The sequence below is a fragment of the Rhinoraja longicauda genome, unplaced genomic scaffold (genome assembly GCF_053455715.1).
Source record: "Rhinoraja longicauda isolate Sanriku21f unplaced genomic scaffold, sRhiLon1.1 Scf000426, whole genome shotgun sequence".
Taxonomy (NCBI): Eukaryota; Metazoa; Chordata; class Chondrichthyes; order Rajiformes; family Arhynchobatidae; genus Rhinoraja; species Rhinoraja longicauda.
The window spans coordinates 7,591-25,842 of NW_027601643.1; the positions used below are offsets into that span (position 1 = coordinate 7,591).

An 18,252-nucleotide genomic window follows, 5' to 3' on the forward strand; every position below is an offset into this window, starting at 1 on the left:
TTCTATTCAACACCCTAGAAAAGTGGAAGATCAACGGTGAACGGTGGACTACATCGAACCGGGTGAGCTCGAAAAATACTTGGGAGCTCGAATAGACCCATGGGCAGGAGTGACCGAGGACAGCTGGTCGGCAAAACTCAATACGTGGATTACGAGTCTGAAAGCGGCAGAACTTAAGCCGACGCAGAAAATCGAAATCCTAAAAACACATGATTCCGAGGGTATATTACCACCTTATCCTTACGGAAGCATCCCAAAACACTGTAATAAAACTGGACAATATCATCAAGAAAGCAGTGAAGGAGATATTACACCTCCCTGCAGACACTACAGACGGAATACTTGATTCCAAAAACAAGGACGGTGGCCTCGGACTACCAAAGCTTGAAGTGCAAATTCCATCGGCAATCATCCGGAAACTCGAATCTCTAGGAAAATCTGAAGATGCAGTCATCTTGGCCTCATTCCAGTTCAGAGGAAACAACAACGCAGAGCACATAACGAAACGTAAAAATCTAAGAGTGCTAAGAGAAATAAGAGAATTTCTCGAGCCTGCCCAATCAAGTAACAACGAGGAGGCGGGTCTCTATACCATACGGGAAGAGGAGGAGAGTATACCCGGTACCCCACTGAACATAAGGCTGCGAAACATAACGGGGATTGAATGAAAAGCCAAGCCTGTGAATGAATATGCGGGATGGCGACAATGGGAATTCGAGAAATGGACTAAGCTTTTGGCCCAGGGCCCCGGCATTCATTATTATAAGAACGACAAGACATCAAATACATGGCTTAACGGATTCCATAAAATGAAATAATCACAATTCATTAAAAGACTACAGCTCAGGTACAATCTATACCCGACTAGATGTACCCTTTCATACGGCCGCCCCAACATGGCCAAACTGTGCAGAAGATGTGCACTGGCGAACAAAACATTAGCACACATCTCCGGACAACGTCCCGCGGTCAAGAACACACGCATTCTAGCCTGACGATTTGACAGACCAGCTCCGTCACCTTTACGGTGGTGAACTCCTCGCTTGGTGACTAAAGAGCCGTCCTATTCATACTGACATCTTCGATCAAGTCTGTCCCCCATACATCTAGACATTATAGATCGAGCCAGTCCCCCCCAAACATCTAGAACCCGGCCATTTCTTTTGGACCTGTGGATTCTCGCTAGAATGACCAACGTGGACGAGCCACTTAAAGACTCGAAAAATACACTCATTTAATGGGATGCGTCCCAAGGGTGTGTGAGATGGAGAGTGTGAAATCGACGGAGTGAGATGGAGAGTGTGTGAGAATAAAGGTGTGTGTGAGCTTTGTGGTCTGGAGAATCTCTAGGTAGATTGTTCTGTGAGAGAACTCGATCCTCACCACGGACTCTGCTGCTCCTCTCCCACCCTCTCTAACCAGCCCCTCTGGTCCCACTCACCATCACCCCTCCCCTCCACTGCTCCCACTACCTGTCCAGGCACCTTCCTCACTACCTCAAATACCTTTCGCCACTAACCAGCGAGAGCAGAACTCCTTTCCAATAACCAGCTGAGCCCAAAAGGCTTTCCTTATTTCTGCATTTGTCAAAAATAAATAGATTCAGTCACTCAGAATTGGAGTCCAGTGAAACAATTTTTTTTTAAAATCGTGTCTTGAGTGATGTTGAATCGTTGGAGACACAAAACCCATCTCCAGTGACTCTTATAAAGTTCTCCAGGTGTATCATGGAAAGCGAACTGTTGGGTTGCATAACAGCTTAATTTGGGAACAGCTCTGCCCAAGACTATTAGAAATCGCAAAGTTGTGGATGTTGCCCAGTCCATCACACAGACCAGACTTCCCTTCATTGACTCCATCCACACTTCACGCTGCCTTCGAAAAGCAGCCAACATGATCAAAGACTAGTCCCACCGGGTCATTCCTTCTCCGACCCAGCAGATGATACTAAAAGTGCGGACCACCAGACTCAGGAACAGCATCTTCCCCACCATTCTCATGTTTCTGAATGGTCCTTCCACAAGCTCGATCACTGTTCGATTCACCTCTACACCATTGGGGACATTGGAGTCTGTCTACAGAACTTGTTTGCTACAATGCTGAGAAATATACTCTGCAATTGGTACCTTCCCTTTGCACTATTCGTTGTACTTGAGTGTGAACTGATTATATCTATATCTAGCATTATAGTATTTATATATAGCATGCACAACAAAGCTTTTCACTGTACCTCAGTACACGTGACAATAATAAACCCAAACGCAGCAGCAGCGTCCCCACTCCCTGCTGCAGAGGCAGAAGCAGCAACAATGCAGCTCACCCCCAGGATGGACTCGCTGTGGACAAGGCGAGCGAGAGGCGAGGCTGTGAGGGACGGGGCGTTGACAGCTGTGTCCACGTCAGTCCACCGCAGGTTCCTCCCTCACGGCACCCGCTCAATCTCAGGGTCCGGGTCATCAAACATCTCCTTCAGCTGAAGCCCAGAGAAGAGCAAAGGTGAGTAACTGCAAGAGTGGGGATGAAGGGAGAGAGGGGGGATGGAGTGAGAGAAAGGAGAGAGGGGGAGGGGGGAGGAGAGAGGGGGGGAGAGAGAGAGAGGGGGAAGAGAGAGAGGGGGGAAGAGAGAGAGGGGGGGAAGAGAGAGGGGGGGGGAAGAGAGAGGGGGGAGGAGAGAGAGGGGGGAGGAGAGAGAGGGGGAAGAGAGAGGGGGAAGAGAGAGGGGGAAGAGAGGGGGAAGAGAGAGGGGGAAGAGAGAGGGGGAGAGAGAGAGGGGAGAGGGGGAAGAAGAGAGAGGGAGGTAGAGAGAGGGGGAGGAGAGAGGGGGTGAGGAGAGGGGGGAGAGAGGGGGGGGAAGAGAGGGGGGAGAGAGAGGGGGGGAGAGAGAGGGGGGGAGAGAGAGGGGGAGGAGAGGGGGGGAGGAGAGGGGGGGAAGAGAGGGGGGAGAGGGGGGAAGAGAGGAGGGGGAAGGGAGGGGGGGGGAGAGAGGGGGGGAGAGAGAGAGAGAGAGGGAAGAGAGAGAGGGGGAAGAGAGAGAGGGGGGAAGAGAGAGAGGGGGGGAAGAGAGAGAGGGGGGGAAGAGAGAGAGGGGGGAAGAGAGAGGGGGGAGGAGAGAGGGGGGAAGAGAGAGGGGGGAAGAGAGAGGGGGGAAGAGAGAGGGGGAAGAGAGGGGGGGAAGAGAGAGGGGGGAAGAGAGAGGGGGGAAGAGAGAGGGGAGAGAGAGAGGGGAGAGGGGGAGGAAGAGAGAGGGAGGTAGAGAGAGGGGGAGGAGAGAGGGGGTGAGGAGAGGGGGGGGAGAGGGGGGGGGAGAGAGGGGGGGGAGAGAGAGGGGGGAGGAGAGGGGGGGAGAGAGAGGGGGGGAGAGAGAGGGGGGGAGAGAGAGGGGGGGAGAGAGAGGGGGGGAGAGAGAGGGGGGGAGAGAGAGGGGGGGAGAGAGAGGGGGGAGAGAGAGGGGGGGAGAGAGAGGGGGGGAGAGAGAGGGGGGGAGAGAGAGGGGGAGGAGAGGGGGGGGAAGAGAGGGGGGGAGAGGGGGGAAGAGAGGAGGGGGAAGGGAGGGGGGGAGAGAGGGGGGCAGAGAGAGGGGGAAGAGAGAGGGGGGGAAGAGAGAGGGGGGAAGAGAGAGGGGGAAGAGAGGGGGGGAGAGAGAGGGGGGGAGAGAGAGGGGGGGAGAGAGAGGGGGGGAGAGAGAGGGGGGGAAGAGAGGGGGGGAAGAGAGGGGGGGAAGAGAGAGGGGGGAAGAGAGGGGAGTGGAGTGGGGAACTGAGAGGGGGAGAGGGAGACAGGGGGGAGAGAGAGGGGAGGAGGCAGGGGGAGAGAGGGTGACGGGGATAGTGAAGGGGACGAGGGGAATGAAAATACTGAGAGGAAATATTGAGGGTAAGGGATCTGCTCCCCTTCAGTGAGGGCAGACAGTGAGAGGGAGATCTGTCCCTCTCTCCCTCCACCTCATAGTTTTCTCACCTTTGCACGGAGGGCTTCCATCACATTTTCCTCTCTCATCACTCCTTCCACTGTCACCTTTATCCCAATCCACTGGTCCTCTTCATCTGAATACAACAGCCCAACATCAATAAGATCAGAATCAGGTTGAATGTGGCTGAGACGATGTCTTTCCTGCTCTCTCTTTTCTAATGTATGTTCCCTTCCCAAGTCACAGTCATTCACCATGGAAACAGGCCCTTGCACCCGCCCTGCCCGTGAGAATCAAGGTGCCCCCTTCTCCGGCCCCCATTTTTGCTCTCCTTATTTCCTTCTTAAGTATGCTCCTCAATTCCCGAAACTCCTCCAGGGATACACTTGATCCCAACTACCACCACCTGCCCCCTGCCTCCTTTTACCTGACCAGAACCTCAATTTCCCTCGTTATCAAAGCTTCCTTACTCCCACCTGCCATGCCCTTCACTCTAACAGGAACACGCAAGTCTTGAAGTCTTGTCATCACACTTTTAAGCATCCCACATTCCAGACATTTCCTTTGCCTGCACACACGAGGACTGCACCAGAGAGTGCAGCAAATGGTCATTAGGGTTTAACTGGACTTTCTGTTGTGCCAAGCCAATTAACCTGCAAACCTGTACGTCTTTGGAGTGTGGGAGGAAACTGAAGATCTTGGAGTAAAACCCACACAAGTTACGGGGAGAATAAACAAACTTCGTACAGACAAACACCGGTAGTCAGGGTGGAATCCAGGTTTCTGTCGCTGTAAGGCAGTAGCTCTACCGCTGCGCCACCGTGCCATCCTGCTGGATATTTCCAGCATTTATGGGTTTTCTCCATCACAGTATTTCTGTCTATCTCCATTCATTTAGTTCAGTTCTGTTACACAATTGCACCATCTGCACCACTGTCACTCTCCATTAGTCTATGTTACTTTGTCTCCCGAATGTCTTGTGTGTGTGTGTGTGTGTATTCTCTCTCACTCACTCTCTTGTATTCCTTACCTTCCTTTAACATTCTGCTATATTTTTATTTTCTTTCTTGTGCTCTCCTACTCTCTCGCTCCGTTTGCCATTTCGCCAACAGCAGAGGAACAGACCCGTCGGCTCACCATCTCCACACTGACTTACAAGTTCCTGATATTTCTCATTCATTTGGCACATTTACATCATCGATTTCTATGCTTGACAATCACATGCCCCAGACAATTGTTTTCCTCAGAGTTGGTCAGGCTAGGACATTTTTCCTCAGAGCACAGGTATCTGAAAGGTGATCTTATAGAGGCCATCTCTCTGGCTCTTCACACTGTCCTGACTCACCTGGAGAGACAGGGCACGTACGTGAGGATGCTATTCATTGACTATAGCTCTGCCTTCAACACGGTCATCCCCACCAAGCTCATCACCAAACTCCACCAGCTAGGCCTCAGCTCGTCATTATGCGACTGGATCCTGGACTTCCTGCTGGAGCGACCGCAAGCAGTGAGAATGGGCCCGCACCTGTCCTACACTATCACCCTGAGTACCGGCACACCACAGGGCTGTGTTCTGAGCCCCATGCTCTACTCCCTCTTCACACACAACTATGTTCCTGCATTCGACACAAACACCATTGTCAAGATTGCAGACGACACAACGGTGTTCGGGCTGATCACCAACGGTGATGAAACAAAATACAGAGCGGAGGTGCAGAACCTGGCGGACTGGTGCTCTGATAACAACCTGTCCCTAAATACCACCAAGACCAAGGAGCTGATCATCAACTTCCGTAGGTCACATAACGGGGAATATGCCCCGATCTTCATCAACGGGGACAGTGTGGAGAGAGTGTCCAGCTTCAAGTTTCTGGGCACTCACATTTCGGAGGACCTAACATGGTCCAACAACACTGCTGCGCTGGTCAAGAAGGCACAGCAACGACTGTTCTACCCAAGAACACTGAAGAAGTCTAGTCTACCCCAACAGCTGCTGACGACATTCTACTGCTGCACCATAGATAGCATCCTAACACATGGCATCTCTGTGTGGTATCTCAACTGCACGGAGGCAGAGAGGAAAGCTCTTCAGATGGTAGTCCATAGAGCTCAGAGGACCATCAGAACACAGCTACCAGCCTTGGATTTCAATGAAACTTCTTCCATTAGCACCGAAGGGACGACGGTGAGTAAGGTGGGCCTACAATTGTTGCTCTATAGTGTACCGTTTTGACTGTAGCTCAGGAACAAACAAACAAACAAACGAGAGTTGTAGTATATAGATTGTAAATAATTGGGATCCCAGCACTGAGACTTGCGACACCCCATGAGTCACTGCCTGCCATTCTGAAAATGACCCTTTAATTCCTACTCTGTTTCCTGTCTACCAACCAGTTCTCTTTCTATGTCAATACCCTTCCCCCAATACCATGTCCTCTAATTTTGTGCACAAATGCAACGATCTGCCAGAGGTAGTTGAGGTATGGATTATTGCACGTTCAAGAAACAATTAGACAGATATATGGCTAAGATAGGTTGGGAGGGATATGGGACACACATTGGCAGATGGAACTCATGTAGGTGGGATATGTTGGTTGCTGTGGTCAGGATCGGTCGAATGGCCGTTTCCACTCTAAACCTCTATGACTCTGGGCCATTTCTAAGAATACATTGAAAGGCCACATGGAGTTAGTGTTCGAAGTAACTGGCAACTTATTTAAACTGGTGCACACCAGGAGACCAGACAAAGCTGATCTGAGCGCGACTTTGGTACAGCTTTTATATTCTCCGCAAACAAGATTACACTGAAACCTGATTAACAGTTAAATTAGGTCTTGATTACAGAATGAAGGTTACAGAAAGACTTAATTAGGTGACAAACTAGGTTGATTACATGTTGGAGGTTACAGAAATACTTAATTAGATAATTGGAAATTATAAGGAACAGGTGTAGGTTATAGTCTATTGAATCCCAGAATTCACATAATGGGGAAGGATGATGGGAAAAATGGTCATCAGAGGAAGTTAGGAAGGAAATAAATAGCTATTTAAAAGTTTTTAGCTTTCACAGCACAGCTTAGTTATAATAGCGAAAACTAATACACTCTGCTCAAAAGCAGGCTTGCTTATCTATGGGGCGGTGTGTGTGTGGGGGTGGGGGGTAGTTGTCCGCTGTTCTGTTTAGGTTCTTATCTGTTGCACATTTCAGATTACAGCTGCTCTTTGTCATTGAACCCAGCTATTAATAGTCTTTTTTTAATCATCTGACCCCATCAATTCTGCATACAGGGATAATTACATTTTTGGTACAAATGGGGAGAGTGGCACACTAAATTACAGGAAACATAAGTTATAGATAACTTTAGGGTCAGACAAAGATGAAGGGTTAGAGAGGCATTGATTAATGATGACTTATTTCAAATCATCAAGCAAATGCAGTAGGTGCTGTGAATTTTTGGGTTCTCTCAGAGTGTTTCCCAGTGCGACTTGTTCGATTGACTCACCACTAATCTACGAGTTGTTTTATTTTGTTTTTCCGTCTATCTGAGTAAAGCCAGATATAGGATACAGCACACAAAAAAACAAAGTTCCCTCCGACAATAACAAACTAGGATTACAGAATAAAATGATTATCCACAAATCCAATTTAGTTGAGAATAGATTCAATTTTCTGTTACAACGATGGGTGCAAGCTGTAACATCTATCTATATTCTAAAACTCTTGTTTGCTTGTTCGTGAACTACAGCCAAAACGGTACACGAGAGCACGACAATTTTAGGCCCACCTAACTTACCGTCGTCCTTTTGGTGCTAATGGAAGAAGTTTCATTGAAATTGGTGTTATATTTTTTAACTTATTCACATTTTAAAGTTTAAATCTATCTCCTAGGGAGAGAGGGGGGAGAAAGGGAGGTGTGAGAAAGAGAGGATAAGGGGGTGAGGGGGATGGAGTGGTGGGGAGGGGGAGGGAGGGTGGGGAGGAGGGAGGGTGGGGAGGAGGGAATGGGGGAGGGAGTGGAGGAGGAGAGGGTGTTAGCAGACGGAGTAGTCGTATTATTAACACTGCCAGTGGGCTGTGTATTGGAAATGTAATGGACAGTGCGGGCTAGAGAGGATGTAGCCCCAGAATAAATCCCAGCCACATTAGTACTGGGTCAGTATGTGACACTGAGCTGTGTATATGGGCACTGGAACAGAGAGGAAATTGCAGAGAATTTTATCTGATTTATCATCCACTCCAGCATCATCCCACATGGCAGCATTGAGCTGTGTGGTGGATCTACAGTGAACAGAGAGGGCTGCAAAAGGAAACTGGCAGGATCATTCCTGTTGTACTAAAACATGTTGCATCAGATATTGGTGTCTGTGCTCCGGTCCCAGAAAAGGCAGACGGTAAACACGACATTGACAGCTGAAGCACAACTATGGCCTGCAAACAGGCTCTTTGGCCCAACTACTGTTTGCCTCTGCCTGACCGTAATTATCCCTCTAATCCTTTCCGATCCATGAACCTGTTCAAAAGGCATTTAAATGTCATAATTGTCCCTGCCTTTCCCACTTCTGGCAATTCATTCCACACATCCAACACCCTCAGTGTGAAAAAAATCTGTCTTTCAGGTCCTATTTAAATCTTTCCCTGCTCACATTAGGACATAGAATAGCACATCACAGAATCATCCCTCGGCCCACAATGTCTATGTCGAATGCAGCACGATAACATTAATCATATCTCTTTGCATATGATCTTATAGAGGTGAAAAAATCATCAGGGCAATAAGAAGGGTAAACGTGCATGGTCTTTTCCCAAGTGTTGGGGAATCAAGAACCAGACGACTTAGGTTTAAGGTAAGCGGGGAACAAAATTAACAGGAACCTGGGAGCAATTTTTTCACTCAGAGGATGGTGGGTAAATGGAACATGCAGCCAGTGGATGTAGTTGAAGCAGAACTATAACGGTATTAAAAAGAGGTACATGGAAAGGTTTAGAAGGAAATGGGCCAAGCCCGGGCAAATGGGAATACCTTAGCCGACATGAATGAATTGGGCCAATGGGTTTTTTCCCTGCTGCATGACTACACATGGTCTATATCCCTCCATTCCTTGCAGCTCCATGAGCTTATCTGAAAGCCTCTCCGATGCCACTATTCTATCTGCTTGCTCACCACCCATGGCAGGATGTTCCAGGCACCCATCACCCTGTGTAAAAAAAACTAGACCTACACATCTCCTTTAAACTTTGTCTCTCTCACCTTAAAGCTATTCCCTCTAGTGTTTGTCAATTTCACATTGGGAAAGAAGGTCTAACTGACTAGTCTCTCTATACCTCTCGTAACTTTATATAATTTTTTTTTTTTTTTTTTTTTTTTTGAAAAGCATATGTACAAATAGAAATAAAAGACACATTTATTACAGAGTTCTTACATAGCTTCAATTTTTAAATTTTTAAAGAGAGAAAATAAAAAAATAAAGAAGAAAGGAAAAAAAACAAAACTATAAACTATTGGGAAGAGAGACTAAGAGGATTAAAAGAAAAAGATATAACTATAAAAATTAAAGGGAGTAGATCCGGGAGACAATAACCACAGTTGTACATCCAACCCCTAACTCAAGTTTCAACTTTTAATTTAAAATTTTTATTTTAGTCCTGTGCCAAACCCATTTACTTTTCTAAAAATTCAATAAATGGAGACCATATTTTTAAAAATAACTCAGGTTTGTCAATTAAGGCAAATCTTATTTTTTTCCAAATGCAGGGTCTCTGTCATTTCCGTAGTCCACATTTTAATTGTGGGGGTTATTGGTTTTTTCCAAAATTTAAGTATTAATTTTTTCGCAGTTATTAGACTGTAATCAAGAAAATGTACCTGACTTGTTGTAAAGTTTGTAGTATGTTCTGATAATCCTAATATAATTAATTTTGGATCCATATCCAATTGCTTGTTAATAACTTTAGAAACTATTTTTAAAATCTCCAACCAGAAGTTTTGCATTTTTATATAAGTTACGAAAATGAGTTAAATTAGCTTCTTGAAATTGACATTTATCACAAATAGGAGAGATACTAGGAAAAATCCTATTTAATTTCGTCTTCGAATAATGTAACCTATGTATTATTTTAAATTGTATTAAGGAATGTCTAGTATTTAATGAACATTGGTGTATATGTTGTAAACTTTCATCCCATATATCTTGCATTATGAGTTGCTTCAATTCGTCCTCCCATGCTCGTCTATAAGATTCTGATGACGGAATGTCAGTGTCTAGGAGAGTGTTATAAATAAAGGATATTAATTTATTTGAATTATAATGTCGATTCAGGCATACATCAAGTGTTTCTGGACCTCTAAACTTATATTCTTGCATATGTAATTTCACATAATCTCTAAGTTGTAAATATCTAAAATAATTATTAACATGTAAATCTGCTTCTGCTTCTGTAAATACTTCTGCTGTAAATCCTGAAAAGAAAGAAAAGTTCCCTTATGATAAAGATCTCCCACCCTTTTAATTCCATAACTTTTCCATTGAGCAAATCCTCCATCTAAGACAGACGGTTTAAAAGAAGGGTTATTCGCAATAGGAAGGAAAACAGATAATTTACTCAATTTTAACGTAAGCTTTAATTGTTTCCAGGTACGGATAACACTGTGTATAATGGGATTACCTCCATATGTTTTTTTATTTAAATTTATTGGAGCTAAGAGGATCGCACCAATATCAAATGGTAAACAATCCTCTTTCTCCATCTTTAACCAATCCGGTTGTTGATCAGAATCATCCAACCAGCAGGTTATATTTTTAATATTAACCGCCCAATAATAAAATAAGAAGTTAGGTAAGGCAATTCCTCCATTAGTTTTAGACTTACATAGATGTCTTTTATTTATTCTATGAGTCTTGTAGTCCCAAATAAAATTAGTAACAATTGAATCAATTTTTAAAAAATACTTTTTTGGTAGATCGGAATTGCTTGAAATAAGTATAGTAGCTGTGGGAGAAAGATCATCTTTATAGCATTACTACGACCAACTAATGATATAGGAAGTGTTTTCCAAAATTGGATATTTCTATGTAATTTAGTGAGTAAAGGAGGAAAATTTAATTTAAATAAAGAAGTATATTTCCTAGTCACGTAAATTCCAAGATATTTAAACTTTTCATAGGCAATTTTAAAAGGAAATTGTTGAAGTATGGCCGGATTATGCTCCATTATTGGCATAATTTCACTTTTGTGCCAGTTAATTCTATAACCTGAAAATTAACCAAATTGAGTTATGAGATTTAATAAATTCGGAATGCTAATTTCTGGCTTTGTAATATATATTAATACATCATCCGCATATAAAGAAATTTTATTGGTTGTATGTTTAGTATTACAGCCATGAATATCTGAATTTGATCTAATACTCTCAGCAAGTGGTTCTATAATAAGGGCAAATAGAAGCGGTGATAGTGGACATCCTTGTCTACAACCCCTAGATAAATGAAATTTGGATGACAGCATTTGATTAGTTAATATTCTAGCTGTTGGGGATGTATATAAAAGTTTCACCCATGAACAAAAATTTTCACCTAATTGAAATTTTTCCATCACTGAGAAAAGATAGGGCCATTCTACTTGATCAAATGCTTTTTCAGCATCTAGCGAGATGATTGCTAAATCTTCGTTTAATAGTCGATTTGAATATATTATATTGAACAAGCGTCTCAAATTGAAAAATGAATATCGTTTGGCTATAAAGCCTGATTGATCGGGGTGTATCAATTTATCTATAACTAGACTTAATCTATGAGCTAAGATTTTCGCTAATATCTTCTGATCAGTATTTAAAAGAGCTATCGCCCTATACGAACCAGGGTCTTCAGAATCCTTATCTTTTTTAGGAATGAGGATTATTGTTGATTCAGTCAGAGTTTGCGGTAATCTCTGTTGTTTAAAGGCGTGACTATATAGTTTGCAAACGTGGAGAGATCAAATCACTACATTTTTTATAAAATTCATTATTTAAGCCATCAGGGCCAGGAGTCTTCCCATTTTTCATGGATTTAATGGTCTCTTCAACGTCTTTCATAGTTATTTCTGCGCCCAGTGAATTTCTATCACTCACATTCAAACCAGGAAGGTTACATTCCTGCAAAAAGTTTTGCATCTGCGCAGAGCTATCTATTATTTTTGATGAATATAATGACTGATAAAATTGCAAAAATCTCTGATTAATATCCTTAGGTAATTTAAGCAAATCTCCGTTTTCTGATCCAATTTTATGAATTGTAGAATCATCTTCTAATTTGCGGAGTTGACGTGCTAGCAATTTCTGTGGTTTATCTCCAAATTCAAAATGTTTTTGTTTAGTATATTGAAAAAGCCTAAAAATATGAGCTGAGAGAATATAATTTAACTTATATTTGAGAGCTGCAATTTTATTATGTATTTCAATAGAGGGAGCGATGGCATTTGTTATGTCTAACTGTTTTATCTGACTTTCTAGGTCATGTTGTTCAGCCCGCTTCTTCTTGTTTTGAAACGCTTGAAAGGCAATAATACATCCTCTCACAAACGCTTTAAATGTTTCCCAAAGCAGGGACGCAAGTGTTTCAGGGAGGTCATTTGCGTAAAAAAAAGTTTCAAATTGCGATTTAAGATAGTCATAACATGCTTTTTCATTTAAGATTTGCGGATTAAATCTCCAATTAGTCTGTTTCCCCGTTACTCCTTGGAGTTTTACCCTAAATGTTAAAGGGGCATGATCGGATATAATAATATTATGATATTTTGAATTATACGTATAAGGAATAAGTTTGGAGTCTACCAAGAAATAGTCAATTCTTGAGTAAGTTTTATGCACTGGTGAATAAAATGAATACTCTCGGCCTGAAGGATTTTCAATCCTCCAAACATCTTTTATATTTGCACTATTTATATAAGAGTTTAATAATTCACACGACTTGGATTTTGTTTTCCTTTGAGTTGACGATCTATCCAAATAAGGATCTAATGTACAATTTAAATCTCCTCCAATTATCAAGTTATATTGTCCAAATTCTGGAATGGTATTAAATATATATTTTTTAAATAACGGATTATCAAAATTTGGTGCATAGACATTCACCAATATCAATTTTGCAGAATATAGTTCTCCCACTAATATAACATATCTACCTTCAGTGTCGACTATAGAGGAAGTATGTATAAATGGTATACCCTTACGAATTAAAATGGCAACACCTCTTGATTTAAAGGGAAACGATGAGTGAAATAATTTATCAATCCATTTGCCTTTCAGTCTATTATGTGCTACATTTTTTAGATGAGTTTCCTGAAGGAACATTATGTCTGCATCAATAGATTTTAAATGTGAAAGTACTTTACCTCTTTTAATTGGTTCATTAACACCCTTGACATTCCAATTACAAAATGTAATACCTTTACCCCCTATTTTCCTAATAGAATCTTGCATCTTAACCGATAAATAGTCTATAATAAAGCAAATGGCCTGGCACCCGAACTACAACATTTTTCTTGAATAAAGGGTGGATGATCTTTTGTACTACGTAGAATGTCTCCCGGAAATATCTCCCAAAAGTATATAAATTCTGAAAAATGACATAATAATAAAAATTGAATCTAAAAAAAAATCAATATATAAAAGGTTAAAAGAGTGCAGGAAAAAAGAAGAAACAACTAAAACTACAACTACAATTAGTGCAGTTAGTGTTAGCCACCCTAAGGTGGCAAAAAATCTAAGGACTTCCGTCCGTAGGATGTAAAAAAAAAAAATACTAGCTCCGTTTTTTAACGAAGTTGTTGTTTTTTAATCTTTTTTATAAAAGAGAGATAAACGGGGCAGGCCCGAAACTAATTAGTCTATATTAAATCGATTTTTCTGTCTAAGGTGTATTAATTAAGTATTCAAAATAAAGTTTACATAAATCAAATATTACATATACTTCTTATTAGTAATGATTATTAAAAATATATATGTTTTTTGATTAATAGTAATTAGTTACGGTTAATATTCGTATAGTATGTACACTAAGCTTAAATCTTTAGGTTTTAATATTTTAAAGTCCAATCAGATGTCTGCCAATTAATAAAGCCGTGAAGTCATATTCAACCCTTCAGCGACCTTTCGATCTCCCGAGCAAATTCCAGTGCTTTATTGTGGTCAGTAAAAAAGGATTCAGTTTGATTGTAGGTAACTCGAAGTTTTGCTGGATACAACATACCAAATCTGAGCGCTGGGATCTTCCTAAGAATAGATCTTGACTCATTAAACAGTGCTCTTTTCTTAACCACCTCAGCAGGGTAATCTCTGAAGATGCGAATCTCATCGCCTTGAAATGATAAAGCTCTGTTACTAGCAATTCTCGACAGCATATCTTCTAAAACGTGAGCATTATGCACCCTCACAATCAAATGCCTTGGAGGGGCATTAGCACCTGGCCGTGCTCTCAATGCTCTGTGGGCTCGATCCAGCAAGGGCTTTGAATCCATTTTCAAAACTTCTTGTAACAGCTCAGCAGTAAAATCACGAAGGTTTTTATCTTTTTCTTTACCTTCTTTAACTCCAAGAATTCTTAAATTTTGTCGTTTAGAATGACCCTCTAGGTCAGTACATTTTTCAGTTAATTTCCTCAATAAATTAGAAAAACGCTGAGTCTCCGTCAATACTGCTTTTGTTGTTTCAGCACTCGTCTCGGCTAAAGTTTCCAACTCACATATAGCCTCATCATGTTGTTCTATTGACGCAGTGATATGGTTCACCTTACCGGAAAAATCAGAGTCCAACTTTTGTAACTTGGAGGTTACTTCCTCCACTTTATATACTTCTATCAGCTATCCTCTCCTTGTAAGTAATAGCCCATAATCCAGGCAGACATTAAACCCATTGCCTCCAGCTTTAGTCAGCCAAGAGGCCTCCAACCTCTGCCTTGGTAAAATGAATGCAACCATCAATCTCATCTATGCTCCTTGTGATTTAATTAAACCTCTGCAAGGTCACCCCTCAGCCTCCTTCACTCCAAAAAAGAAACAGCCCCCACGCACCCAGGCTCTCCTCACATCTTGAGCATTTCTGTCCCGGCAACTTCCTTCTGCAGCCTCTCTAGCTCAATCACAGACTTCCAATAGCATGGTGACCAGAAATGCACATGATACTCGAGGTATAGTCTCACCAATGTTCTATCCAGATGTAATGTGATGTCCTAACTCTTGACTCAATGTCCTGTCCAATGAAGGCAACGACGCCATATGCCGTCTTCACCACTTTGTCTACCCAAAGTATCATATTCAAGAGATCCCCCCAGGTTCCTTGAAAGTGGTGCAAAGCTGCAAAGAGTGCAGAGAGGATTTATGAGAATGTTGCCAGGATTTGAGGCCATGAGCTACAAGGACAGGTTGGCAACATTTTCACAGTGATATTTGGAATGAGCTGCCAGAGGAGATACTTGAGGTAGGTACGATAACAACATGTAAAACACATTTGGAAAGGTATATAGACAAGAAACGTTTAGAGTTAGTTACACTGTAAGTGACAGGGCCCACGAGAGTTAATAACACTAAATGACAGGGTCAAGGAGTGGTGTAAGTAACACTGTAAATGACAAGGGCCAGGAGTGTAACACTGTAAATGACAGGGGCCAGGAGAGTAAGTAACACAGTAAATGACAGGGCCCAGGAGTGTAAACTAGGTTTAGTGGGATAGGGCTAAACTCAGGCAGATGGGACTCATGTAGATGGGGCATGTTGGTCGGTGTGGACATCTTGGGCCAAAAGGCTTGTTTCCACACTGTATGACTCTATGACTCTCCCAGTCGGAGCTCCCTCTCTCACATCAGCTTTGCTTCCAATCGTTGCTGATTGTTCCTGTGATTTTTCCTCAGCTGTTTTCTCTGCCTCAGACATGGAGAGTCCATTGTTCTCAGTCAGTGAGCTTCCTAAATACTAAGAAGCATCATTGGACAGAGGGTTCTGACTATTGAATCTTAAATGGACAGAGGAAGAACATCTACTGGACACATCCATACAACACCACAGGCAATGCAATGCATCTTCTATAATTTTAATGGACAATTATAATCGAACTGCCCACCACAGAATCCTCCAATCCAACCAACACCACCAATTCCGTGCTTAAAAATGACACCAGCTCCTCCCACCCTTCTTCATCTAATCCCAGCACACTGAGCTTCTGTTGCAGTCCCCATTTAGTTACCCAACCTGCCTTTGAATACTTGCACACACAAGAACCGCGCCAGTGGATATGTAATGTACATAGAGCATTGGATAGGAAACTTCCACAGGACAATTGCTGTGCCAGACATTGGTGACTGAGCTCGGGATCAGTAACGGGCTAATGACACACAGGGCCTGGGCAGCTGAAGACAAAGACATTAATTGTGAAGCTGTTAAATTTGTGGATAACAGGTCAGAATTAGAGTGGCTGAGAGAAACAACCACTGAAGGTAATGGTGGGGCATATGTGCTGGGAAGGGGCAAGGCCATGGAAGGCATTTAAAACCAGGTTATGAATTTTATGACCAGGATCAGCAGCAACAGGTGAATGAGATTGGTGCAATAGGGAAATGATGATAGGTAAAATTCTGCCTTTGCTTTCAAACTAATAAACTTTCCATTTCTATCCCCTTTCACTGCCCCCGAACACTGCAACTCAAACACCTCCTTCTCATGCCCATCCATTCATTAGTTTGTCTCTCTCACTCTGTGTCTCTCCAACTATTGTCTCTTTCTTTTTTTTTATAATTCTATTTTTATTTTTATTTTCCAGTTCCATACATTCCACAATGATACACATTCTCATTCACCTTAAACCCTCCGTAGTTAACAAATACTGCATAAACCAAAATAAATCATACCACAGGTATTGGAAGCACTACAAGGATGGGTAATGACTTACTGGACATTTGATCATATCCAAAACTTAACTACACACAAAAACAAAAACAAAAACAACTAAAACCAACATTTGGGGTATACCTCTATAATATTTCATCACTACTTCTGGAGCGGTATGAAATCAAGGAAAATGAGATAGGACACGGAAGTAGGATACAAAGATCCGCTTTAAACAAATGATGGCCGTACGGGCATAATGTACAACATCCATTTTTCCCACCTTTTCAAAAATATTCCCTGTTGCAATCTTAAAGCAAAAGTTATCCTTTCCATTATAAAAATATCATATACAATGTTAATCCAGTCATCCACATTAGGTTTTCCAGGTTTCAACCACTTCCTAGTAATAGCTTTCCTGCTGGCAGCACTTAAGATCTGGAAAAGATACTTATCTTTAATAGAAGCATTTTGTACTGGTAAAGCACCAAAATATAAAAACTCAAATTTAAATGGAATATCCATATAAAAAACTTTTTGTAAAACCTTATGAATCTCCTGCCAAAATGGGATCACTGATACACAAGACCAAAATATGTGAAAATGGTTTGCCTCAAGGCACCCACATTGTCGCCAGCATGAAGAAGAATTTGTGTAATGCCTTTTTTGAACTGGTGTAATAAAAAACCTAATAAGGGTTTTCCAGCAAAACACCCGCCAAACATTTGAACTTGAAGTTTTCCATTGTATCTCACATAAGCTCTCCCAGGTTTCTTCCTTTAGAACCAGATTACCTTCCCTTTCCCATTTCTGTTTTACATACAGTGAGTTGCCTTTTCTCTGCCGTAAACCCTTGTATAATTTTGAGATGGTTTTCTGTTTTGAGCCTCCATGGTAAGCATCAATAAATACATTTAACAAAATATTATCCCATTTTACTTCTGCACATTCCTTTTGTATTTGATCTATATAATGGCGAATTTGAAGGTATCTATAGAAATCATCATTATTCAAACCAAATTGCCTCTTCAGATTCTCAAAGCTGTTCATAGACCCCTTATGTAAAAATGTGCAATATGATGTCAAACCTTGAGAACTCCATCTTTTAAAACTAGTGTCCTGTCTTTTTGGTACAAAATCTGGATCAAACGTGCACCATCTCAAAACCTTCACAGCATCCCTCAGATGATTTTGGGTAACGACCTTATTCCATACCTTAAGTGATAATCGAATCCATGAGTTTCCCAAATTAATTAACTTATTTGTTAACTCCTTATCTCCGATTGCAGCCTGAATCGGAAATTCCTCTGTTATAGCAATCTCAATCTCCTTCCATCTAGCACAATAGTCGGGGTTGCACCAATAAATTAATGTTCTCAGCTGAGCTGCTGCATAATAGTCTTTCAAGCACGGGAGTGCAACTCCACCTTTATTTTTGGTCAGTTGTAACCCCTGGTATCTGATTCTTGGTCTTTGTCCCTGCCAAATATAC

The 18,252-nt window shown here is 42.1% G+C and overlaps 1 long non-coding RNA gene across 1 annotated transcript in view; it reads right to left on the minus strand.

Annotated features, from left to right (window-relative positions):
* Positions 1–893: 893 nt before the first annotated feature.
* The window catches only part of LOC144590955 (uncharacterized), a 31,635-nt gene continuing 14,276 nt past the window's right edge, over positions 894–18,252 (minus strand). The window contains exons 3-4 of the long non-coding RNA XR_013546641.1: positions 3,958–4,043; positions 894–2,473 (exon numbers count right to left, since the gene is read on the minus strand). This is a non-coding gene — a long non-coding RNA (uncharacterized LOC144590955). The remainder of the gene's footprint in view (positions 2,474–3,957; positions 4,044–18,252) is intronic.